Here is a 27,706-nt window from a genome sequence, read left to right as displayed (position 1 = left end):
GAAGAGGCGTATTAAAGGAGTTTACTTCTACTTATTAATTCATAACACTCTCATGTCCAGGGGGCTATTTAAGCTTTGAGTACAATAATGTTTACTATTTTAATTAGGAGGAGCAAAGACAGTGCAAAGAAATAAATCCACAGTGCAAACAAATGGCTAGCATCCTTTTCCACACCTGGACATCCATCAGTCCACAGCAGGCCTCTAGGCATAGCCAAAAACACACAAGCAATGTTGGAAAGAGCACTGGTATAGCAAACCTTTCAAAATATAGTGCTAAATTAAAGCTACCTTGCAACTGTTCAATAAAACCCAGAGTATCTCCAGGCTGGTCTGTTCTAGGATGAGGCTAACATTTAGCTTTAATTTTTTTCTGCATTTCTTCTCCCTAAGTCTGCCTCTCCCCAGCTACAAACCTGCACTACACATCTGCCTTGACTAATTTTTTTTCTCCAACTAAGTTGTGAACTTTTCTGAGGCACTTACAAATCTTTTCAGCTTTTAGTGACTGGGCCATGGGTTATTTCACGATCTACCTTTTGGACACTGACAGTTCCCACATGCAGTTTTAGGAAAGTGATGAGTCATTTTAATGAATTGTAAGTAACTGGGTCTTCCCCTAGAACTGTGCTCAGGGACTAGTATCTGTTCAGCAACAAATGAACACATTTCTACAAATAGCTGTATTATAGGCTTTTCATTAGCCAAACTTGAATAAAACAATTTGTTTGTAGCCCTTTCTGAATCTCACCATGTTCTCCTGAGGGAAGTAGGGCAGGCATCAGCATGGTCATTTCACAGCCGGAGAACTGACGGAGAGAAACGAGGCAACTGGTCCCACACTGCACACCTTTAGTTATAGCACAGGAGCCTGTCTGAGTATCTGTAACACACACTTTGCCCTCACTGGGCCGTTTGGCTAGTAAGGATCATGGGCTGTATGCCACATGTCACCTGCTTATTGTGGTCCTTGACTAACGTGAAACCACAGCCAGATAATGGCTGTTCTATTAAATGTCCTAATTCAACTAAACCCATTTTGTGAGTACCAGTGAGTGGACAAGGATAGAGTCCCAAGCATGTGCAAAAGGCTACACTGGTTGCCAGTCAGTACACAGTACATTATTGCAAAATAAGGGAGGTTTGCCTTGCCTGTGAAATTGCTACTTTTGAATATGCATCCGTCTAGTTGGCTTTCCAAATTACTTTTTTTTTTTTTTTGCTATAAAATCTGCTGTCTCTCTTTTTGTTTAATTGCATTCAGTTTTACAGTCTCTCCCAGGAAGAGCAGCTAATTATAATATATTTCAACAGAGAGAGAGAGAGAGAGAGGCAGGTGTTAGCTAAGATAGAAGTCCTAGTTTTAGCCTTGACAGTTCATGCAGTTTAGCTGGATCTTGGTGTAAAGTCAGCAGACCAGGCAAGTGCAATTTCATTGTTTTAGGTTTTCCTGGGTTGGTAGGGGATCACAGGACTACAGATTTAAACTCTGAGGTTATGAAATGACAAAAATGATTGATAATAATGACTGATGGGGTTGAGTTTTGGTCTTGTACACAAGAAAACCTGCTTCATCTGTAAATCCAAGTGAACCAGACATGGACAGTGGCTAAGACCACTTGGACAAGCTGTCAAACATCTTGGGATTGAAGTGTCTATACATTTGCTAGCTATGTAATCTTGGGCAAGTCATTTAACCTCTCTGCTTTTGTTTCTTTATCTGAAAATTGGGGTAATAACAATTTCAACCTGTAGGTTGTTGGGAGGAATAAATGATGTAACCATGTAAAATACAACACTGTGCCCAGGGCACAGCTAGATACACTCATTATTTTCAGAGAATAATTGCACTGCAAAAGGCTAAGATCCCTGGGACAAGAGCAGACAGAGAAAGGGCAGAAATTAGAAAAATATCCAGTAGAAAATTCTCCCCTAACAAATGCTAGCATTTCAGAATATATCCGAAACAAATGCTTGCTTTTGAGATAAGTGGGTTCCTCCTATATTAAGATCATTTTAGTTTCCATGAACATGGCATTGACAGTCAAAACATAAAATAATTTGTTAAAATAATCTTCAAATTATTCTGATGTATTTGTGTACATCTCTGTATGTGTATGTGTTATCTTTCTTGTAGGATTGGAGTTAGTAGGGGGCCATATTACACAGGCCACATAACCGAATGATTTGCTGAATTTCCCCTATTCTAACTGGTTGTTTTGGCCAGGGCCAGCTCTAGCTCAACTCTGTTGACTGTAATTTCTGGGCTGTTCTCATAGGGCCTCCTAGGGAGTTACCAATTTTTTTTCCAGGCATCTGCTAAGTGCAGTCATGTATTATAGACGTTGCCACTTCCCTATCCCCGGAATACAGAAGATGCAGGCAGAATCCGAATACTAGTTGACAAAATTGCCACTGCTAGTGATGAGTAATTGAAAACAATTTTAAGACTACCCTTAATACCTGCATCTGTGCGTAACACCCTTCCTTAAATGCTGCACTGGGCTTCTTTGCTAAGGATCAAAAGTCATCATGGCTCATTCCCTTCTCTGACTCTCCAAATTCAACCTACCAACCCCCCTTTTTAATAGTTGTCATTTCTATTTTCTCCTGTCTCTACTTTTCTAGTTAAGCCCTACATCCTCTTTTGTTTGGACTATATAATGGCCTCCCAAATAGCCTTACTCATCCTTGTTTCTCTCCCTTCAAATTCATAATCCAGCCTCCAAAGTACCACTGGAGATATCTTTCTTAAAGCCTAAACCTCAGCCATGGTTCATTAGTGCCACAGACTAGAAGCCAACTCTCTTAGTACTGCGTAAAAGACTCTCCGTGATTTAGGCCCTGAAAGCATGGTCAGCCTCACCCCCCACGCCTTCCCACTCATGTTCTGTAACAATGAACTGCTTGCAATGGTCTCTCTCTCAGTCTCTCTTTCACTGGTTTCACTCTTCCATGTTCTTCTAAATATTATTCCTGGTATATAAGCCATCTTCCTCTTGTGTCCTTAGTACACTACTATTTACATTTTATTTTATTTTTATTATTTGCAAAAATGCAATTTATTGTCAAGTTAGCTGACAGTGTATACAGTGTGCTCTTGGCTTCGGGCGTAGATTCCCATGATTCATCACTTACATACAACACCCAGCGCTCATCCCAACAAGTGCCCTCCTCAATACCCACCACCCATTTTTCCCTCCTCTCTGCCCCCTCCATCAATCCTCAGTTTTTTCTCTTATGGTTTGTCTCCCTCTCTGTTTGTAACTACTTTTTCCCTTCCCTTCCCCCATAGTCTTCTGCTAAGTTTCTCAAATTCCACATATGAGAGAAAACATATATGTCTTTCTCTGACTTATTTCACTTAGCATAATACCCTTCAGTTCCATCCACATTGTTGCAAATGGCAAGATTTCATTCTTTTCCATTGCCAAGTAGTATTCCATTGTGTGTATGTATATGTATGTATGTACATACATATGTACATACATACATATACATACACCACATCTTCTTTAGCCATTCATTAGTCACAGCTGTTATCATCAGGACAGGACACATACACCAATGGAATAGAATAGAGAACCCAGAATTGGACCCATAAATGTATGGCCAACTAATCTTTGACAAAGCAGGAGAGTATCCTGGAAAAAAGAGTCTCTTTAGCAAATGGTGCTGAGAGAACTAGATAGCAACATGCAGAAGAATGAAACTAGACCCCTTTCTTACACCATACACAAAAATAAACTCAAAATGGATGAAAGACCTAAATGTGAGACAGGAAACCATCAAAATCCTAGAGGAACCACCTCTTTGACCTCAGCTGCAGCAACTTCTTACTCAACCCATCTCCAAAGGCAAGGGAAATAAAAGCAAAAATGAACTACTGGGAGCTCATCAAGATAAAAAGCTTTTGTACAGCAAAGGAAACAATCAACTATTTACATTTTATGATCCTGCTTAGGTTTACCTTTTCATTGACTTCTCCAGAAAAAAATCAGTTACTCCCGTCTCTAGGCTATTTTTGTATAGACACAAAAGAGATTTTATATGTATTACACTGTAAGATATTTCTTTGTTCTCTATTTCCCCTACTAGACAGTACATCTTTGAAAGTGGGGTCATTTCATTCATCTTTGAGTCTCTATTCATTGCCAGGGCCTTTAGGTACAAGATGTGTTGTAAACAGAGTTCACATGGTTTTATATTTACTCAAGGATTCATCTAAACAACTGTATATGATAAATAAAATTGTATGAAAATAAAATCCAGCTTGGGCAAATGAAGTACCTATTAAGATTCATGCCTTGGATGGAATTCTTCCTCTGATGCCTTTGACAACACAACCCAAGCAATACTTGCTTACCATCCCCACAAATTCTATAACTCATCAAGTTTTAATTAAATAGCTGGAATCTTGGCCAATTAATTGGTGTTCATATTTTCAAATTTTGAAAAATAATGTTGACATTGACAAAGAAATATAAGCTTGGAGATTTTCAGTCTTAAGCGGCTCAGTCCCAAAGGCTGGTCCTTGTCCTTTAGCAACATTGGGTATTATGTGCATTGTGCGAAAATGACTTTTCCTCTTAGAGAGAGGCAGAGCATTCAAAACAATAAGGAGACAATATCTAAAATAATTAAGGAACAAACTTTGAGGACGGGAGAACAAATGTCATTGCCTCTTGGGATGGGTGTTGTTCTTACTGCTGACCTGTGCCCTTCCCGCCCAACTCCCTTGAGGCTTTTAGAGCAGAAAAATCCCTCACAATTTTCATTAAGAACCATTATATCAAAGGGACTATCATTCAGCCTACAAGAGACTGTTCTGAGGTGGAATGTTTTTCAACTTAGAGCAAATGTTCCTTCAGTCATTTTCTTTTTTTTAAGGGAGAGTTATTTTGAATGCATGTAAAATGTAAATAGAATGACTATGGATATTTACAGAGCTCACACTTACTAAGTCCAAAGCAGCTTTGATTTAAAAACTGAAAATTGGCAAGCGGTCTATCAACACTGGCCTCCAATTGCTTTTAGTGTCTTGACAAAATAAAAATGCTATTTTAATGCAGAGATGGTTCACTTTGAAGAGTGGCTGTGGAACATGCACAATAACTATAAAGATGTTTTCCTCTGAATACTTAATCCACATGATCAGCTACATACACACTTTGGTACCGCATGCCTATGACTGACATGAGGCATTTTAATTTTAAAAATGTTTTCCAAAGTGCCTAAACACATGTTTATGCATTATAGTTACTGCATGGTATTAGATGGAAAACACACAAACTTAAAAAAAAAAATGTTACTCTGTGCATGGCCATACAATGGAATATAATGGAAACCAGGAAAAGAGAAGACTGTGTCATTTCACAGGCAAGGCCAAAAAAAGGGGGGAAAACACCCACCCGAAAACCTTTGACAATTCAGTCATGCTAAAACTAGGAGACAATACTGACATAAGAAAACACACTCGACATTAAGGCAGCAGAGCCCTTCTTAATCACAGCAGGTCTAGACAGCTCCCACAGCTGTGTCTGCTCTCTCACAGAGTGATGTGTGGCCCTAGCTGGAGGGTGGCGTGAGCTCAGAAGGGAATGTCAGCACAGGGTCTTAATTAATTTCCTTCTGCCGGGGTGTGTATGCCACAGTGTGGTTTTGCATTTGCTGGGAGGCAGTTTACTGGGAGGGCCTTAGGTGCACAACACCTCAACTCACCAAACCGCAGGGCAGAGCTCTCACCCCAGTGAGAGCACACACAGTCCCTCCTGGCAGAGCCATCCAAGGTTCTGCCTCCCCTTTGGGCCAGATTTCAGCCTCATGACCGGCATCCCTTCCTGGCCCAGCAGGGGCTTCCCCAGCTTGTTTCAAGTGGTGTGCTTGGCCAGAACTGCTTCTGTGGTGTGGTTCGATGCAACCCAAGACGGGGGTCTGAAGCTGGAAGGCTAGAGACCATGTTCTCTGTTTCTGTTGGCTTTATGTGTTTTTTTTTAGCTGTCAGGAACAAATAAAGTATCAGCCGTTCTCCCCATGTCCCACGAGAAGGGAGGCAACAGACTCAATGGCTCTAAATGCAGACATCAAAAATGCCTAAAAAGAACACTGCTAGTAAGATGAATAGAACACGATCCATCAAGTAGGGTGCAGCTCTTTACCCACAGGGACTGTACCCTAATTATTTATGGTAAATAATGGAGCTACATCTCGTCTAGTCTCTTTTCCAAAGACAATAACGTCTCTTTCTTCTGAATTCCTGTGACCTTGATTATCTGTCTATACCAATGGTTCCTAATTCAATTGACAGGAGCCTGGCATTGTGATGGCTTGTGTGTGTGTGTGTGTGTGTGTGTGTGTGTGTGTGTGGCAAGATCTAGTTATTAGCCTGTTGTCAACCAAATGAAATGTTATTAGCCAAATGGGAGCTTACCTTGCTGAAAGCTTGGATTATCAATGGCAGTGCCAGCACCTCTGAGAAGCAGCTGTGAAAATCAGAATGAAGTGGTAAAGTTAAAAATGACCCCCGGCTAATAAATTTGTTTAGGGCAGGAATACTGTTTACTATAACCTCACTGAGGACAGGAACATTTGGTCAGAAACAATACTTTACTACACCTCCACTGAGCATCTAAGCAAAATTGTCTTCTAGTTGGTTGACAAAATGGAATTATTTTAAAAAAAAGCCTCCTATCCTTTCAAGTGCAGCCTTCTGGCCTGGGAGTCTGGAAAGCGGGGCTCTTGTTCCAACTCTGAGTGGCTAAAGAATTTCCAAACCTTGACATTTTTTCCTGGAGCTACCACAGTATCATTTGACTCATTGCCCTGAAAGACTAATGGAAGCAAGTTTTTTGAAATCACGGGGACCACCCTTATAGGCTCTGGTCACTCATCTGTAAAACGATGTCACCAATGTGATAAGATGATTTCTAAGACTCCTTCTGTTCTCTTCTGTTTATGCCCTGCTATGATTCCGATTTTCATTCTCTAGCAAGCTTTCTTGTAGTGTTCTGAGATACCTGAAAGAATATATCTGTATATCCAAGAGCTGAACATTTAAAATTCTCTTCAGACAAATGTTTCTTTCATGTGGTACACCATTTGCAAATGCAATTTGGGGCCAATTTTTTTCTTGTTGTATCTGAAATGGATCATGGGGTTTGTCCCCAAATGTCCATCATACACACAAACTGAAAATTGGCAAGCGGTCAATCAACACTGGCGAACCAAGGTCTGGAAGATTTGGAACTGACCTAAACAAATCATCATCATCATCATCTTTAGTTGTTCTTCATTTCTTTCCCTCTAGATACAATCTAGTAGGCCACGCTGACCTGGGTTAAGAATTTTTCAAATATAAATGGTCTAAATGTTACTTTACTTGGCAAAACAAAGGCAGAGTAAGTAATTTTTCCAAATCTCTCTTCAGACATGCCTTATAAGGAAGGTTTTCTTTCTAGGGGGATTTGGACTCTCATTAATCTATTTCTCCTTTCAACAATAAAATGAAAAATGGAATGAGATTATCAAAATGGATAGTCTGGTGTGGACCTGATAACATGCTTTTGAAAAGTGGTTTACATTTGACATCACTTAAGCTCCCTGGGCCAGCACATCTCAGGTCTGCTATGTGGGGCCTGGACTCCACTCCCTGCTTGGACACAAATATGCTTTATTGGTTTCAAACGCCTCTCAAGCCAGTTGGAAGGATGGATGAATTCCTGGTGCAGTAAATATTAAGTCGTCTGCAGAACTATAAATATCCCCTTACCCTATCTTATTCAGCATTTATACAAAGACATTTTTGTGCAGTATGCTTTTTCCTTAACCTGGATATATACTTATTTTAAATTTTTATTCTTTCCTATTATATATATACATATATATTTTTATACATGGTACAAGAGGTATATGGCATAAAGTGGGCAATTTGGGTATTTAAAATTTTATGTATCTTCCTTTGTGCCCTTCGGCATACATAACGATAGAGTCCACCTGCTTCTTATGTAAGGATTTTAAACAATCTTAGAGTGGAAAGTCCTGGGTTTCTAGTAATCACAAGAACAATGGCAGTGAAAACATCTAACTTACCACTTACAAATAATTCTTTCAAAACAGTAATTCAGAATATACAGAGTGGCTTAAAGAAAAACAACAAGCTGACAACAACCTACCTTGTAATACTGCTTCGCTGGTTGTGGCTGTGTTTCTAATCAGATGTGTGATGAGCAGAAGTGACTAAACCCACACACTACGGGAGAGGTGGCCAAGGTACAGATGTTGTCTCTGTCTCACTCAATTGATTAAAAATTTCTTGATACCTCTAACACTCTTCGCCCCACTCCCTCAGAATCATGCTTGTGAGTAAATCATGAGATAAACTACCCTCTCCAAATGTCCTTTAATATGAATGGAACCCAGGAGTGCTCAATCCATAAGCCACTGAGAGAGGGTCCATACTAAGCTAAGAGCTTAGCCCTTATTAAGACTAAAAGCTGGTGGCAGCTGGCCCTATTTCTCACATAATAACGTGCAAAAGAAAAAACAAACAAAAACCAGGAAGGTGGCTACAGTGCAGATTCCTGGGATACATGCCCGGAGATTCTGATTCAGTGAATCCTGGGTAAGGCCCAGTGTGCCGTACCTTTAAAAAGGGGTCTCTGGAATGATCCTGTTAACAATATCTGTGGCCTGAACTTTGAGAAGCATGGACAAGGAAGGCCTGGCCACGGATCCTGAGGTGGAAAGACTTTGCCGCGGACCTGTGCATTGCACCTGAGGTCCGGGAACTCAATTCCTCCTACCTCCCACAACGTCCCAAGACACGAAAACATCTGAACGCGTTTGCCTTGCTGCACCCAAAAGTTCTACGGTGTGAGAGAAGTGACCCGTTTGAACTCCTGAGGAGGAAAGGGCAGAATCCAGGCCTCTGTGCAAAGCAGACATCTCGCCGTGGCAGGAAGTCTTTTTTCACCGCATCATGCGGCTGAAAGGCACGGGCTAAATTAATGAGCGGGGCGAAAGGAGATGGTGGGTGTCAACCCCAGTGTCCCTTCTGGCGTGCCTGCTCTCTGTCCTTCAGCCCGAGGCCCACACTAAAGAGCTCCCTGGAAAAGCCCCTCCTGCTGTCTCCTATTTGCTGTCTCCTTCTTCCGCAGAGCTACCCCTAGAGCTGTGACCTTCTATTTATACTCAAAGTCAAACTGGCGTTTAGAGTCCCTAATGAGGCAACATTGCATCAGCCAAGGGGGAAACCAGTACCTGAAGGCAGTCACACCCACTATGAGCTCAGATGGGACCACTGGACGGTTCCTCCGCTCCGCCCCTGCAACTTCTACCTTCCGTGCTACGTCTACGTGCTACGTGCTACGTACGTGCAACAGCTCCCCCAGCGCCCAACTCCTCCCTGTAGTCAGCAACTGCCTGCGGTCAGGCTAAGCCAAGTCTGAGTGCGAGCTGGGAGTGCGGGATTTATTTATCCATTTGGGAGTTTGGGGACAGGATCCTGGATTTTTTTTTTTTTTTCGTGTAAGTGGTGAACATCTTGCTGTATTTCTGCCCAAGCCCTGTTTAATTAAATAAAGTCACCTCAGAAGTGATGTTCCAGAGTGTTAACTGAGAATAACGGTTTTGAAAATGTTTGAATCTAGCCTGAGAGGAAATTCCGGGACTTCCATTCCAGGGAGACCAGTGGACAAAACTACAGACTAAATTCTCAGCTGTACGCCCAAGTGAGGAAGAAAACCCTTCATTTCCCCTACCCCGGGCAGTACTTCTTAAAACACAAGATTTAGCAATTTCTTGGTTAATGAGAAAATTTGGTAACAATTATTCATTCAAGTTGATCAAATATCCCTTATTCAAAATAACCATAGAATTGCTAAATCTCCATTCCACTTTTTGCTTAACATAGCTCTGCAAAAGAATTTAAAGACTAAGGGTGTGTGTGCGTGCGTGTGTGTGTGTGTGTGTGTGTGTGTGTACAGGCCTAACCACTGAGCGATTTGCCCAAGGTCACATAATAGTTCCCTGCCATTTCCTTTATTGTCTGCCCTCAAATTCTCTTTTTGTAGTAAGCAAAGGGAAATGACGTGGGCTTCCAAATTTCATTATAAAAGCTTCCATTTAAAACAAAATGTATTGCATATTATAATTGCAACCAGAACCAGTGAGGGCAGTGGCTTTCAACCTTGTGAGAAGTCTGGGGCTGCTGTTACATGTGGCTGACTTCAATGAACCCCAGTCCACCCTCCAGCCTGCAGATTATAGAGCATTTTCAAAAAAATAGTTACACTGTGCAAAACACAGACACATTTAATGTCTTTTTTTCTTTTGGTTAACAAAATGTACGTAATTTTCTTAACCAAAGAAATTATGGTAATAGTTCTGTAATGGTAGTAAAGTGTTCTGTTTTCCTTAAAGTCCACATTTGAATCTGTATACACAAAACTGTTCGGAAAAACAAAGACACAACGGTTAATTAAAACTTGTTTGTTTGTTTTTTTTTCTCCCAAACAACAAGCTGTTGACTTCAACTGTTATTTGTTTATGCTGTTGTTGTTTCAAACCTGCTTATGGATGTAAACATAGCTTCTGTGTCTCTTTGATAGGTGCAAAGGAGTCCAGTGAACTTCCCCTATGACAACGATGACAACTGACATTTACTGAGTGCTTACCCGTGCCAAGCCCTAGGCCTGGCACTTTACAACCATTAATTTATGTAATTCTGCCTGCAGAGACAGAAATTATGATCTCCATTTCACAAGTGAAAAATTAGGTTTAGAAAGGTCAAGAATTTGCCCTAGTTCACCCCAGCTGGGCTGTGGAGGAAGCCCTGCATCTAGGGCACATGGCCTTCCCCCATATGCTGCACTCTCACATGGGCGAGACACTTCCATCTCATTCACACCGAGGTTCTGAGCCTCCCGCTAGTTCCCACCCCCTGGAAAATACAATTAAATATACAGAATCCTCTCTTAAAATTTTCAAATTAAATTCCGAATCTATTTTACCCACACCCATGAAACTTGTAGCAAGCACTCAGTTACTAAGGAGTTATTACTCAGGCCTTTGAACCTTAATTATTCCCAGGACTGAGCTACATGGACAAAGCAAATAACGCAATGCAGAGCAAAGTAGGGGTTTAGAAAAGGAAACAGACTTCACACTTTTCTCCCTCTTCCTCCTTTTTTTTTCTTTTTGGGTAGGCCTTGTGTTATCAAATGGGAGGAGATGGGTTTCATGTGCAAAGACCAGAAAGCAGGAGCGTTAGGGTGACCCGTCTTACTGAAAATGTTTCAAGGCCTAGAGTTGAATATAGCCATATACCTTTGTTGATGTTCCTATTACCACTACCCATATCTAAGACCAATAGTCTAAGAGGAAGAATACTGAATCCCAACTTTGGCAGTGGTACGATACTCTTATTGGAATACACCATTCAGCTTTTAACTTCTCTGTTAAGACACTCAGAAGCTGGGCTCTGGGTCTCTGGAATGGATGGGCTCCTTTTCTCTAGCAACAGTATGTACTTACTGAGTACCAGCCATCTCAGAGGGAAAAGACAGGACCTGAGTCTCCTGAAGGCTGCAAAAAAGGGAATTCTTTCTGTTAGACTCATTATGTTTGCAATGGCCCACCTGAGACGTTGGTTGTTTTTCTAAAATAATTTCCTTTTATGTATGTAGAATTGGAATATTTTACTAACAATTCCCATGACCTGTTTCCAAGATTTTCCACAAACCTGCCATACTTAAGAGACTCTTTCTCTATAGAGTTTGAAACATGGGACTCAACATATTGTCCATATTTAACAATCTTACATTTTTGCACAATGTTAAGAGTTGGAATCATTTCCTTCTATTATGGAGAGGAATACCAAACAGAATTCTTCAATTACTTTTACTTTTGGATCCAAGTGAAGGAATAGTTTGAAGGTGATTTTCAAAATCCACAAAATGGGGGTAAGGTTTTTCATCAGGGATGAATTATTTGATATGATCATGAAAGAAATCCTTAAAATTCAGATTTCTTTTCAAATTCTATCTTAAATATCCAACATACAACAGAGAGGGAAAAATACACGATAGAGTTTTTAAAATTTAATTAAGGTAGTTGATCTTTTTCGAGATTTTCCAGTATGCTCACAGGCTACCAAAAATGATAGATAGATAGACAGATAGATAGAGAGAGAGATAGATAGATAGGATACAACCTCAGCTCAAGTAGCAACAGTGACCTCTAGTGTGTCTTTTTAATTTTCTCACTCTGCAACTTCAACTCATTGTTTCTTTAACCTCTGGGGCATTATTTAAGCACAATTTTCCAGTTCGTATTTGGTCTAATTTCTGTATTGACTCTATATACTGACAACTGATTCTTAAGAGACCTTCTTTGATCCTGGTAATGTATGATAAAGTAATTGTGCCTTCATTAATGACTGTAATTATAGTACATAAAGCTGTCATTTACATGAATAATCACCCACCCCTCCCCCCCTCAAAAAAGGCACTTTATTTGCAAGATGAATTTAACTTAGGCTGAAAAACTCTTTGAGCTCTAAGCCATGACTCCACACGAAGTCATGTGTTGTTTGCAAGAGTGCCCATTTCTCTTTGATAAGACCACCTAGTTTTTTATTTTACTAAAATTAATTTGAGAGAAAAGGAATCTATCTGAAAGGCAAAACATTATTTGGGTATTTTAGTATTTTGGGTTTTGCCCTAGATGTGCGCTGATGTCAGGACAGAACCCACAAGAATGTAGTGCCGCGGGTCTGGCAGCTCGTGTCAGCACTTCTATTCCAAGTTCCTCTTTTCAGGAGTTTATAACATTGCAATAAAATTTATTATGGGCTGGGACCTGGCATACGGGAGCCTGAACCAATGCTGTAAAGTAGTTTGAAGACTTTTTGGTGTGTGTGTGTGTGCGCGCGTGCGTGCCGTTTTCCCCAAGCGAGTGTTCAAATCTGTTGTGTCCTGTCTTCCTGTAGAAGGAGTGCAGAATCAAAGTCTAATCAGATGGACCTGGCCCCCCACCTTGGTCTGTAAGTCAGAGGCAATTGAAAAGGGCCCCCTACCTGCTCAACGATAAACTCTTTTAGGATAAGTTGGAAAGGGGCGGGGGGGGGGGGGGGGGGCGGACAATAAAGGAGTAAATGTTTCCTGTAAATGGAAGAAGCCCTTAGAATTGCAATTGTTGGAAAAGATCCTCTAGGGTAGGAGAGGGAGACATGAAAAGGTATTCAAGATTGTTTTCTGTAATTGGGTGATCTTCAGTGCCCCCCAACAGCTGGGCTTGTTGGCAAACAAGAAGCCTGCATGTGGAAAACATGTTCCAATCTGTGTAAACTAAGCATGGCATAAAAACAAGCGTCATCCCCAGGTTAAAAACAAAATGAAACATGCAGAAGACAGATTCCTGGAGAATCAGGAAGGAGGATGTGAGTATGTGAAGGTAAATGTTTTTTTTTTTTTAATGTAGCACATATAAAGTACATACTATATGCTCTGTATTTATGGTTAATGTCTATCTTATCATCCATGCCTCCCTTGCTATTGTCTTTTTGTTATTGCGCATGAGAGTCTGTCTCAGTGATAATTCTGAGACAGCACCTATCCAAAGAAAGAAGAAACAATGGAATCAGAGAACTGATGAATCCCATAGGAGGAAATTAATTAGAGCTGCATATAGCTCAATGGAAGAATTTCAGAGTCAGAAGGAACAATAGAGCTTTGCTTGACCAACCTCCCTCATTTACAAGTGAAGAATGCTCAACATGCCAGTTTATCTATGGTCAGGGCTAATCTCCAGCTAGAACACACATATTCTTACAGGTTGTTTATGGCCAGCATGAATTCTAATTGGACAGTGTGCAGGCTATCCTGGCCAATGATTCTTGAACATTTTTATTTATTTATTTTTAAATGTTTATTTATTTTTGAGAGAGACAGAGTAGGAGTGGGAGAGAGGCAGCGAGAGAGGGAGACACAGAATGTGAGACAGGCTCCAGGCTCCAAGCGATCAGCACCAGGCCCAACATGGGGCTCGAACCCGTGAACCATGAGATCACGACCAGAGTGGATGTCAGACACTCAACCAACCGAGCCACCCAGGTGCCCCTTGAACATTTTTTTAATATCACCCCTGTCTATGGTCACATAGTGAGTTTGTAGCAAGCAGCTAAAGTCCTGGGTTTCTCGCCAGTTATCAGAAATTGTTCAGACTCTAAAATTTGTAGCTTGATAGATGTGCAGTAACTCTTAACCAGTCCCGATTTAACTGCTTTGTCAGGTTAGATCTACCCTATTAGCCACTGCTCTCTATTTACTGCACAAAACTCACTGCAGAATGAATGCTAATGGCTCCTCACCGTGGAGCTGAATGTTGACCAAGAACCAGTCTCATCTGAAGTTTGTTTCCAAACCTGTTTATGTCGTTGTACTTGTTAATATAATTATGTCATTTAACATCATATTACAATATCAGACAAAATATGAAGGTAGAAAGGGTTATATCAATGAAAAATTAAGTTGAGTGCTTTAGAAAGGCTTGATATAGGTGAACTTTTAAAAAAGTAGGCTGTTGAAATAGGAGTGCGTAAGACAACTATAAACGATCAAAAAAGCTGGACAGCTTTTTGGCTGTCAAATTGCTTTGCAAGTATCATTAATTTTCCTCAGAGAAACCAGAATGTAGAAATGCATTCTGGATATGTATATAAGAAAGAAGACTTGAGACTCCAAAGGAATCCAGACAGAAGGAAGTGGCCTCCCTCTTGCATCAGCACACACATGAAGTAAATGTACATTAAGATAAATGTTTAAGTATAATATTATTTCAAATCATTCACCACTTGAACTAACTTTGGATTAATTAATTAACAACTGGTTTTATCATGTCTGATAATAGGGCTCTTCTACTACTCTTCAATCTGCCATCTTGGCAGGATCCTAGAGAGGGTCTTGTGGTTTTCAATTCTGAGTGCAGGTAGTGGTGGGGAGTGGAGGTGGGGTCAGTAGGGGTTAAGAACAAAAGCAATGGAAGGTGGTGAAGCTTTTGAAGAGGAACCTATTATAAATCTGGGTAGGTCCCTTACAAATAATATAGATTTAAGAAGGCAACTAGCAAAGATTGGTCAATAGACAATAGCATTGGATAAGAGCAAATTCAAATAATGAATGACTCATTCAGAATGACTCACTTGGAGAACAAATGGTGTGTGTTCGTCTTAATGGTAGTTGGTATGTGCCTATAGACAGATTCTTTACAGGCAGTCTTTTCTCTCCTACTTCTGCTCACTTCTAGGGTATTTGTGAACAGGAAAATGCAGACACGTCTGGGCAGATTATTTGCAAAGTTGTTTTATGTCTCCTTTTTATCTGCTTTTGCAGCTGCAGGATTGTTCTGTGGGTCAAATTTGCCAGAATCTTCTTACTCTCCCTAGCCATTAACTAGGCAAGGTCTCTTCCATTATCCTCCTTTAGTGTGTTCATGAAAATGTTTTGAGTCTTTGCCATGGAAGAATATAATGCTAGATATGGTTTTGACGGTCCTATGGAGTCACCACTCTATCTTTTAAAGATATAATTTAATTGACTGAAGCATAGTTCTTCTGTTAAAACCATCTTGGCTTTAAAAAGCTTGAATTTGGGTAGAGGGATAGTGTTCAGTTTGCATCATCTGGCTTTTGTCAATTTGTGTCAAACCTTAATGTCATCTCTTTCCTTTGTAGTATAAATAACATGAAAATTCTCCTTTTTAAGACAACTAAAGAAGTGAGTTCATGGTTTCAGTTTTTCCCTTACAGGCAATATTTAAGGTATTTTTTGAAATGTTTTTGATATTTTTAAATATTTTAGCATACTCTCCTTCAAATGTTCTTTATTATTGTGAGGAAGAGAGAATAAAGGAGAAATCCTGATTTCATTTATGATCGCTTAAAGCATCTCATATCAATGGTAGATGTGCTTTTTTAAGTTTCAATAATAATGTCGCTATATCCCAGGGAGATAGACACTAGTACTATGTTGCCCAGACAGAGGTGTTTGCTAAGGTATTGTTTACAACAGGGAAGAATCTGAAACAACATGAATGTTTGTTAGCAGGGAACTGGTTCAGTAAAAACGATAAAATAGTAATGTAACAATGAAAAGGATACTGTCTCTTACCCATGTGCATTGACATGAGATCTCATGATTTTTTTTGAGTGAAAAAGGTTAGGAAATAATAAGTAGGGTATAATACTATTTATATAAAATTACATATATACCTCTGCATATATATATATATTCACAGATATACAGATATCATATATAGAGAGAGAAATAAAGAGAAATTTGAAAAGATAGACATCAAAATAGTAATAATGCCTACCTTTGGGTGGTGGGATTTAGTTTATTATTACTACTGTTATTTTAGCTACCAAAAAAAAAAAATGAAGGCTTCTGGAAAAGATGCAAAGGATACCAGTTGTGGTATACTTAGAGCACACTGGGGTAGATACTTCTGGTTGGCCGACCCAGCATTTATTCCTACCCCCATCTCTCTCCATGACTTCCACTATTGATACTGGAAGAAGAAAATACTTTCTCAGTTTCCCTGGCAACTAGAAGTGACCATATGACATAATTCTGGTGATAAGGCAAAAGGAAAAATGTGTCAGGGACCCGGAGAATCTAAGAACTTTTGACTTTGATATCAAGTGACTCAGCAGCCATCACATCACAGGCATAAGAGAAAGCCAAGGTCATCTCAGAGATGCCGGTCCCTACATCAAGTCAGGCAGCGATGGATCTCCAGCCTTCTTGTTAGGAGGAGAAAACTAACCTCTGTTTGTTTTCAGTTTGTCAGGTATTCAAGAACTTGCAGCTGACATATCCCTAACTGGTTAGGAATAAAAAATGAAATCCCCTTTCAATCTCTCCACCAATCCAACTACCCAGAGTTTACCATCCAGGGCGGCATTTTCACCCCATCCTCTCTTTTAATCAATCTGCACGTGCGTGTGTATGCATTAATGTATTTGCATATGTGCGTATAGTCACATACCCTGTTTTCTAAAGCTGAAAATATACCCTATATTTAAATTGTCCTATAACTCGTTTTTATTTAAAATAAAAAGTAATTGCAGGGTTATCACACAGTTCTATCATATTCTTTTTAACAGCGTTATTGAGATATAATTCAAATATAATGCAATTCAGCCATTTACAGCATACAATTGACTGCTCTTTTGTATGTGCAGAATTATGCAACCATCATGACAAGTTCCCCACCCTCAAGAAACCCTATAACCATCAGCAGTCACGCTCATTTCCCCCTAGTCCTCCAGCCCTAGACAGTAAGTGTCTTATTACTCTTTAACATTTGCTTAGTTTTCTGCAGTTGGACTTAACATAATTCAGTATTTTTTTTTTTACTAATAACTGTTTAGGTGGTTAGCTCATTTGAAGATTTTTACCATTCCAAATAATGCTGTAATGAACATCCTTATAAACTTCCTCCTTCACACATGATTACAGTTGCTTTTCTACTTGCGTATATTCCATCTTTAGAATCACAGCAAGGGATTTATTTACACTAGAAAAATTCAGGTCATGGCCGGCAGAGAGGTGTTTATTAGGCAGGGCTCAACTGGGGATAGGATCCAGCTTGGGCTGTACCTGCCCAGGAAGGTGTGTGCTCTGGCACAGGCTGCAAGAGCCCAGGGCAAGGGTGCCTTTGATAATGGTCTACCAGGACAGGGCACCTTCTAATTCAACATAGGCAGGGCACTTGGGGGAGAGTAACTGAAGGTAGCATTGGCTGGTTGAAGGTTTGGGGAGAACTTGCAATTGTTGCAGGGTCTTGCAAGCCATAGGAAGGAGTTTGGATTTTATTCTGAGTGTGACAGGAAGCTATCAGAATCGTTTATCAGGGGAATAATATAATCTGATTTTAATTTTATAGAGCTCACTGTGATTGTGTGACTGCAGGTGAGGAGGGGTGAAGGTAAAGCTTAGAAGGCTATCATGGTGGTCCTGGTGAGAGACTGGTTCGACCTCAGAGAGCTCAGAATTTAGGAAGAGAGACAAATTACACGTAAGTTACTACGATGCAAGCTAGAGAGTCATACATGTTGGGGCACCTGGGTGGCTCAGTTGGTTAAGCATCTGGGTCTCAAATTCAGCTCAAGTTACGATCTTACAGTTCATGAGATCGAGTCCTGTGTTGGGCTCTGCACTGACAGTGCAGAGCTGGTGGGAATTCTTTGTCTCCCTCTCTCTCTGCCCCTCCTCCATGTGCACTCTCTTTCTCTCAGAATAACTAAATATTTATTTAAAAGTTATAGATGCCATCCAACAGTCACATAAAAGAGTCACATAAGATACTATGAAAAAGGTGGAAGAGATTATTTTCAGCGATCGAGATCAGGAATGGCTTCATGATTAAGAATTATAGTTAGGCCTTGAAGGATGGGGAGAAAAGAGTTCTGGAAATAGAGAAATGGGGGAGGTTGGTAGATAGACACAGGCATTCGGGAGAGAACTTCTTATAACCTATAATATTTACTGTTCACTCTCAGGAACTAGGCACTAAGCAGCCATTTGAAGTGAGAAGGGTCCAGCCTTAGAATGGGCATCTAGGTACTGAGAACGAGAACAATCCTTTCTTTTCTTTTGCTAACAATTTCCTCGCCCACCCTTCTACCTATAAAAAACCTTCCATTTTGTACAACTCCTTGGAGCATCCCTACTTGCTAGGTGGATACTGCCTGATTCGTGAATCGCTTAACAAAGCCAATTAGACCTTCAAATTCACTTGGTTGAATTTTGTTTTTTAACAGGCAACAGATGTGATTAAGGATCTTGAGAGGAGGAGTTTTCTCTGGATTATGCGGCTAGGCCCACAGCCCAGGAATGCTGGCAGCCACCAGAAGTTGGAAGAGGGAAGGAACGGACTCTCCCTACAACCACAGAGGAAACAGGGCCCTGCTGGCGCTTTGATTTCAGTTCACTCATACTGGTTTCTAATTTCTGGCCTCCAGAACTGTGAGATAACAAATTCATTTTGCAAGCTACCAGGTTTGCAGTTATTTGTTGCAATAGCCACGGAACCTAATACAGTCACATACACGTGATATGTGACTCCATTACACGGAAACGTTTGAGATGCACTGGCTCATTATGCCACCCCTCTCTGGGAAATGTTTGCCTATTTTACAAGGACCGTTTGGAAACTCACTGCTGTAGCTCAAATGGGTAACCTTAGTGGGCAGGATTGCAGGGCCACGTCAGGTGAGGGGAATGGTATTTTGAGTTCGGAGCAGGAGGCTAATTTAGTGCCATTACATGGATAACCTTAAGGACACTGCCTTTTCCATCTAAAGGCACCAGTGAGTCTTGATGGGTTTGAGGTCCATCTTCATCATGTGACCTTGAACAAATAAATCATTTGAGGGCTCTCCACCTCAAATATTCATCTCTAAAATGGAGAGACTAATTCTTATTTCAAAAGTAGGATTTGATTATTAAAGAAGACAGCATATATGAATGCATTACGCAAATTACGATGTGTTATGAATTCAGTAGCACTATTATTATTTTCTGTGCATGAGGCCTTGAGTTGAAGTTGAGGAGACAAATGATATCCTGAGTTGGACACCTGTTAACCTCACTAGTTTTTTGTGAGGATGAAACAAGGGCAAAGTAATTGCTGCCAATCATGAGGGAAGATAAGATGATAAATACTGTGTGAAATAAGTCCCTTCATCCTTAGAACAACTCTCAGAGGGTATTATAGCCCCCGTCTTACTGCAGAATGATTATATCTTAGAGGGCTTTCACAGTCCTGGCACATAGTAGATACTCAATAAATGGCAGCTATCTTAAATTTGGTCCCCATCGGGCCCTGCAATTTCTGCCTCAGTTCTACACTAGTCTACACTATGCTGTTGCTTAAAGCAGATGAAAAAAGACCATGATTTGCCGGTCTTCCTGTACTTTTCTGTAGAGTTCACTTAAAACAATAAGTACCTGCTTTGACTACAATGAATAACAAGGCACAGTTTCCATCACTGGCTGCCCAATTCTGAAGATGAATAAATTAAAAGAACTGAAATCTCTGTCTTGCAGCAGCTTGATCTTTGAAGGTTCTAGAGGAGAATTATGCCTGCCCCAGCTTCCAGAAGCATTCCTCAGGTTTCCCTTTCTTTGAGTACAAAAGAGGAAGGGCCTCAGGCAGGTCCTTCCAACAGCTTGCAATTCCTAAGTTAATTATCATCTTAGGGAGCTCTGGCAGTCCTCAGCTTTCCTTCAGGGCCTCTCTAGCCAAGTCTTGGAGCTGCATCAATTACCTCAGTAACCCCTTTTGTTATTTATCTTCGAAATACCCACTTAGTGGGAGTTACACTCCAACCTCACCTCACATCAAATGTCCTCTCATCAAATGACCTATGTACAGGAGAGAGCCTTGGATTTCCTAGTTTGGGGTTAAGAATGGGTTGTAGTCCGATGCTCAATGGTTCCGAGGGGATCAGGTAGATAGATTTTGGCAAAACGGGGGACTTTTTAGAGGCAGAACACCAAAGGGGGCTTCAGTGCAATGCACTATCAATTTATAAGGAAAAACATACAATGTCGATGCATTTTTAAAAATACATTAAGTATGTCCTTAATAATATTCCTAAGAAGGAATTCATATTTTAAAACTAGGGGGACACTAGATACCTGTTTGTCTGGGAGAAGTAAGAGGGGAGAGAATGTGTTAAGAGGGCAAATCCAGACCAAAAAGCAAAGGCACATGATATTAGGGGAAAAACAGCAATATTTAAAATTAATGATACCCAAGGGATAAAAGGTTGTGCTCAAGAGGTATGATGCATGGGGAGACACTGGGTGTCATCAGGTAAATCCTGGCAGGTTTTATGAAGGTTATGGCATCTAAGTGCTACCTTTGAAGGAGGGGGAGGGTATTTAGCTGAAGCTGAAGACAGCACATACTTGACACAGAGACTCTTGTATGCAGAACCAAGAGTATCCATAGGAAAATACAAGTCCTCTCAAGGATTTTTTTTCAATCTTATGATTCATTATGATTAATATACAGATCATTATATATGGGTAATTATTAATTTAATTCAGGGCTAGGCAGGCAGACCAGAACTTGCCCGTGGGAAAGGCTTTAAAAATTCCTATGTAGAGACACACGTGCATCAGGGATTCGTTGAATAAAAAGGAAATTGTTTGTGAGATTAAACCCAAGTTTAAAGTGGAGTCAGTCAGCACAACCCCCACATGGGCGTATACAACATGAGTTACAACTCGGGTTCCAACTCTGCCCCCAGACCCTAGCATGCAACAACTCTGTGGTAATAAAAGAACAAACCCTAGAACTACAGAGGAGCTCAAGGTGACATTGTCAAAGAGAGTTTCCTGCTGCTGAGACTGAGGTCCAGAAGCGACTTGCCCTCATACATAATGCTTACAAGTGGCAGAACAGGGATTATACCCTGAGTTCAGGGCTTCAGACACTGACCCATCTCTCCTGCACGCACTAAGCAAGGATTTAAACTCATCTCACTGAGAAGAGGTGGCCTGCAAAGTATCCTCAACCTGGCCCAATTCACCAATAAATAGGTAGGTGCCCCAGAAGGATCAGGAAGTGAGGTCTTGATATTGTCTCAAAAATCTCTCTCCTACTGATCTGACCCCACCCTTCTAGCGATTTCTATAGTTATTCCTAAAAATCCTCAAGAAATATTGTCTAAAATTCACATATCTCTGGAGGAATACTAAAGTTAATTATTGGCTATTAGCCAATGGCTGAGCCTATAAACAAAAAGAATTAGGGGTCCCAGAAAAAGAAAGATAAGGCACAGCTTTCACGACATAGAAAAGTTACTTTAGGCCCCCAGCCATTCTGTGATCTATGCCTGATCAGCACTATTTTCTCAAAGCACATTCTTGAGTTACCTCTGTAGGATCTCAACCCCTTTGAGCACTCAGATACCAAACCAACTAATGCCAGAGAAGTGATGATATTGACCCTTGCAAGCCCTGGTGACCTCGACCAGGACCTTTAGCAGACTTTTGCCTCAATTCCATGCTGAATTCCCTATTGTGCAAGCCCGTTCATGAATATATGAACCCTTAGCTTAAAACTTCCCCAGTTTTGTTGTTCAAGGAGACATCGTTTTGGGAAATATCCCCAGTGTTCTCCTTTACGTGTTGGAAGTAAAACCCTTCCTTTTCCTCTTCTTTGGCTTGGTTGTGTCTTTTGGCTCGACACCCACCCACCAAAAGGCAAACCCAGTTTCAGGCAAAAAGCCCATCAGATATTTTTGTAGTGATAGCTAGCTGAATGGAATGTAATAAATGCAGTAAACAGAGAAGTGGATTTGAAATATTCTGAACAGCAGAGCCTGTTTTCAAAAATATATTGTAAAAACCTACTCTCATCTAATCTAACCACACTAAATTTATTATAAAGGCCATCAATTAGATCAGTGGAGTTGCTTCAAAAAATTATTAATTGGGGGCTAGAAAAGACTGCTGCTGGCTTGGGGCACTTGGGTGGCTCAGTTGGTTAAGTGTCCCAACTCTTGATCTTGGCTCAGGTCATAATTCCATCGTTTGTGAAATCGAGCCCCGCATCTGGCTCTGTGCTGACAGTGCACAGCCTGCTTGGGATTCTCTCACTCCCTCTCTCCTTGCCTCTCCCCTCTCATGCTCACTCTCTCTCTCAAGATAGATAAATAAACTTAAAAAAAAAAAAGACTGCTGCCAGCTCAAAAGGCATAATATTTAAATTAAGTTGTCTGGGTGACCTGGGTGGCTCAGTTGGTTGAGCATCTGACTCTTTGATTTCAGCTCATGTCATGATCTCACAGTTCATGAGATAGAGCCCCACATGGGACTCTGCACAGAGTCTTCTCAGGATTCTCTCTCTCCCTCTCTCTCTTTGCCTCTCCCCCACTTACACACTCTCTCTTGCTATCTCTCTCTCAAAATACGTAAACATGAAAAAAAAAAAAACCTTTAAAAATAAAGAAACAAAGAAACAAATAAGTAAATAAAGGATCATCTGTACCATCCCTGAAGTGTCACTGTATAATCAATTCTAGAAAACTCAGATCAAAAATCAATTGTTAGCCTGGTGTCTCCCAACTGTTTGCAGACACCAAAGAATGTTCATACGATTATCTACTGGTAGGGAGAAGGTGGTATTAAAACTTTCATAGTTAATCTCATCTTTTAAAATGCTAATTTTTTTGTATCTATCTTATATATAACTTATTTGTGTATATAATTAATAAATGTACAGATATTGAGAGATTGCTTAAGATGGTGTATGTAGAATGGATAGAGATAATGTGAGGCCCTGTCCATGGCAGGAAGAGACCTGGACTGGAACTGGACACCCCTTATTTTGCATAAGTTGAATTTAACACTAACTTCAAATTAGAAGAGAAATCTTTTGGGTCAGTGCCATAAAAAAGGTTAAGCACAGAGTTTGGAGTTGGGTAGGACCAGTTTTTATTCTACAGTAAACAACGGTCCCAGTAAGCCTCATGTCCCAGGATACCACCTCTCACAGTCGGTCACTCCTTCCCATCCAGCCTTACTGCTTAGAAACCACAAGACTGTGGGTGAATTACCTATCTTGCTAACTCCAAGTTTCCTCATCTATGAGATGGTGATAACAGGAGAACCTATCATATGGTTCTTTTGAACACCGAATGAGATAATCCTCACTGAAGGATTCAGAGAAGTAGGGAGAGGCAGGGCAGGGGGCAGGAGACAGCGGAGAGGGCTCATGGATACAGAACACTGGAAGAGCACCTTTGCAGCTTCTGTTCAACCCTTCTCTGGGCATCAGAACCAGAACCCTTCCCTTGATTCTCAGTGTTTGTTGATTAGTTGAGATGGACCACACTCGTGCCCCTGAATTTTCACATCACCTTGTATTTACAGGTAGGAAATGCTTCTCCCAAGATCTTTTCACTTTCAGGAAGGCCTCGCCCTGCCTCACCCTGCCGTGTCCTTGAGTGAGGACACAGAAGAAACTATGTGACGTCCTACCACCTTCCTGACCATTCACCCATCTCTGATGTTAAGTGCTTTCCATGACTGTCAGAAGCCAAGAGAGTAGAGACTTTCTTCTGCTTTCTTCCTCCCTCCCTCCCTCTCTCCCTTCCACCCTTCCATCTTTCCTTCCTTCCTTAGAAAGAAAAAGGGGAAAGCATCCAATTCAGAGATTAAGAAATAAGTATAAAAGCAAATTATTCAGTAGGGAGACTGCATGGCATAGTAGAAAGGGCATGATTTATTTGTTTATTCACTTATTTTTGTACCAAACTGCAGGACTGGAATTCTGCTGCACCCAATGTGAGTCATGTGAATTTGAACAACTTTCTGAGTTTTTGTTTCCTCACTCATAATGTGGAAAAAAGAATACCATGTCCATAAAATTATTAGGAGAATTAAATAAATTAAATAAATTAATTTATTAAATAAATTAAATAAATAATTAAATAAATTAGGTGACTCAAAGAAAGCATGTAGCATAGCACAGGGCCTGAAAATGTTTTCTTTTTCTTTTAAAGAAAAATAAGATACAAATACAGAAAATTCCAAGACTTTCTTGTTTTTTCTTGTTTTTTCTTTCTTTTTTTTTGTTTTGGAGAGGGAGAGAGCATACACAATCTGGGAGAGGGAGAGAGAGAGAGAGAAAGAGAGAGAGAATCTTAAGCAGGCTCCACACCCAGCATGGAGCTTAACTCGGGGCTCAATCTCACAACCAACTGTAAGATCATGACCTGAGGTGAAATCAAGAGTGGGACACTTAGGGGCGCCTGGGTGGCTCAGTCGGTTAAGTGTCTGACTTCAGCTCAAGGTCATGACCTCACGGTTTGTGAGTTCGAGCCTGTGTTGGGCTCTGTGCTGACAGCTTGGAGCCTGGAGCCTGCTTCCGATTCTGTGTCTCCCTCTTTCTGCCCCTCCCCCACTCTCCCTGTGTGTATGCCTCTCAAAAATAAATAAAGCATTAAAAAAAAAAAAAGAGTGGGACACTTAACCTACTGAGCCACCCAGGCACCACCCCCAACCTAGACCTTCTTGATAGAACACTGAGTCAAAACAATAGGATTAAAACCTGTCTTTTCTATGTAAACATAGAACAAAGCATACAGACCACTTCCTGAAATATGTTTAAAACACTCACATACATTTAATTTCACTTATTAAAGGGGTCCCTGAAAAGGAGACTATGCAGAATACGGGTAGGAAAAGAGCCAGAACTATCCCTAAATGACATGTGCCTGTGTTTTGGGGCTCCTGGAAGCTGGACAACAGCTGAGGTCTCATGTACTGGAGAACACTGAAAAATACCCTCTCAAAAGTCTCCCTGCGGTGAAGTGTGGGTGCTGTCTGCAATAGAGCCACAAGAAATGACATGGCAACAACAGGCAGGGTTCAAAGTGTGAAGATTTTATGTTTGGAGAACCATCTGTGGACCACAATCCACCCTTATCAACACTATAAACGGCTGGGTTAAGGAGAAACATAGCTAGTAGAGATTTTACAAGTAGCTGTTGAATGCTTTCTTGCTTTCCTTGAGTTTTGTGCCAATTTGGAAACCAGAAAACACTGGAATATGCATGCTGACCTGGAGGCTATAAAACACATCCTCCCAAAGATTGGCAGAAGATACAAAAACACTGGAAAAAGGCTCAGTGAAACTTGAGGATTTTATGGTTGTGTTAGCTGCATCCAAATGTAGCTTAGGAACTTAGAAGGCTAAGGATTTTATCGAAAAGAGTAAAGGTCAAACAGTTTAGGTCTAAGTACTATGCGGATTTATGATTTCCATGGACTTAGATGGAATCAGGGGGCAAGAAAACATTAAGAGACAAACTTTGGAATGTGAAAATTGCCTGATATGAAGGTTCCTACGGGTAGAGAGCAAGTTGCAATCTTACCTTTCAGAGGTATTTATATCAAAATGTGAGCAATTGATCCTCAATATTGAAAAAATGGGGCTCGTTCTCTCTCTTCACTGAGGTGGAATCCATAAAGGGTAGGGATAAAAGGAGAAAACAATGGAATGAAAAGAGGTGAAGAGGAGGGAGGTAAAGGAGGGGGAAGGAGAGAGGGGAACTTGCCAAGAAAAGTGAAGTTGGAAACATACTGATTTCAGGTTTATGGTTTTGGATTTTCAAGTGTACAAACTAGCCACTGTTTTTAGCTTCCATTGGCATCCCAGGGAAATACATAAATAGTCTTAATCCTGAAATAACTACTGCACAGGGAGCAAGCATCAGATACTTAAGATCCACGAACATAAAAGATAGCTAACATGGGTGGCAAATACCACAGGGAACCTGCACAGGCTGAATCTATTTGCCAGCTTTATGGGGCGTAAGCACTTCCTTCAAGTGTGTTTCTCAAGTGTGGCTGCCTGGACTCCCTCTGCACGAGTCAAGGGTACAAACTTCCACTTAATTTTAAGGATGAAATAACTCAAGTCCTTCGACTACCTAATGTTATATATTCTTCGATGTCCATCAGCTACCTTCCGACACACCAAGTTCCAAAAATTTGCCTCGATTTAGATACTAAACAGTAAAATAAAATATCCTTTCCTTTAAAGTAAACATCCTCATGGAGATGACTAAAGTGTAGAATAAAATAAGAATTTGGTTAATTGTGCTTTTGAGTCCCATACACAATGGACACTATACTTTGGAGGCTTTTCAGCTCTGCCAGAACATAAACAGTTGCTTTTCTACAGATACCCTTTATAATCAGAGTTTTACTTTAAGTGACGCACTTATTAGTAGATACACAGTTGCCATATAAAATAAATATAGAAAATAAAGTCCATAGCATCCTACACCTCTCCTTTTGGGATTTGTACTCAAGACTCCAAAAAAATTCAGACACATTTCCATCTCTGCCAACAGACCTGACCAGACTTAATATATGGTAGGACTATTTAAAAATCAGCCTAATCAAATAATAAATAAATAAACTTGGTATACACTGTGACAAAAAGCATAAAGATTTAAATGTTCCATCTGCCTTGTGGAGGAATATTTGAAATAGGGGTCAGTATTCAACCTTTGGGGTAAAAAAATTTAAATTTTCAACTGTTATCAGGCAATGAAATCTTGAAATACTTTAGTGATAGGTAATAGCTTGGACTTTGGGTAAAATGTTAAATCCTTAGCCTGATGTATTAGGTGATCATGACCTTGTGCTAAGCTTTGCCTTCCTCTGTTATAAACAATCCCACAACATGCTCATATCTTCTGCTCCGGGTTTATGTAGGGTACCGTTTCCTGAGCCCATGTGGAGCACTTCTCCCTTTGCCCACTTGCTCAGGCTTACACTTGCTTAGCATGACCTCCTGTTTCCTTCTCTTCCTTCAAAAGTTGGCTCTTTCAGAGCCAGGGCCAATTTCACCTCCTACAACTTCCCTGACCAACTCCTTCCTTCCACACTAGTGTATTTCTTATCAGTATAATTCATTTGGAAAAAGAAAAAGAAAAAAGGAAGCATTTATTTTCTCACCACATCTTTCCACATCTTAGTTCTACGTGTAGTTATGTCTTGTCTCACCAACCCTGTTCTAAGTGTTTCAGCATTGGGAAGCATGGTCCTCACTGAATTCAATTCAATTGACTAGCTGTGTCTACCCAAAGCAACAGAAAGAGTCTAAGAGATAT

General features: G+C 40.5%; 1 protein-coding gene across 13 annotated transcripts in view; it reads right to left on the bottom strand.

Annotated features, from left to right (window-relative positions):
* The window catches only part of LOC132695322 (E3 ubiquitin-protein ligase RNF113A), a 506,126-nt gene that overhangs the window by 14,257 nt on the left and 464,163 nt on the right, over window positions 1-27,706 (bottom strand). The window contains exons 1-3 of one of the 13 annotated variants that reach the window (XM_081795264.1): window positions 9,259-9,575; window positions 8,172-8,248; window positions 6,431-6,482 (exon numbers count right to left, since the gene is read on the bottom strand). The exons of 9 other annotated variants lie outside the window; for them this stretch is intronic. The gene's annotated coding sequence lies outside the window, so the exon portion shown is untranslated. Of the gene's footprint in view, window positions 1-6,430; window positions 6,483-8,171; window positions 9,576-11,518; window positions 11,584-27,706 lie in introns of those variants that run through there. 3 more of the 13 variants (XM_060659724.3, XM_060659731.3, XR_013554665.1) reach the window with 3 other exon arrangements.

Source organism: Panthera onca, chromosome A3, assembly GCF_046562875.1.
Source record: "Panthera onca isolate mPanOnc1 chromosome A3, mPanOnc1 haplotype 2, whole genome shotgun sequence".
Lineage (NCBI taxonomy): Eukaryota > Metazoa > Chordata > Mammalia > Carnivora > Felidae > Panthera > Panthera onca.
The sequence above is the reverse complement of the archived record's forward strand: the minus strand, read 5'-3'. Positions and strand labels throughout refer to the sequence as shown.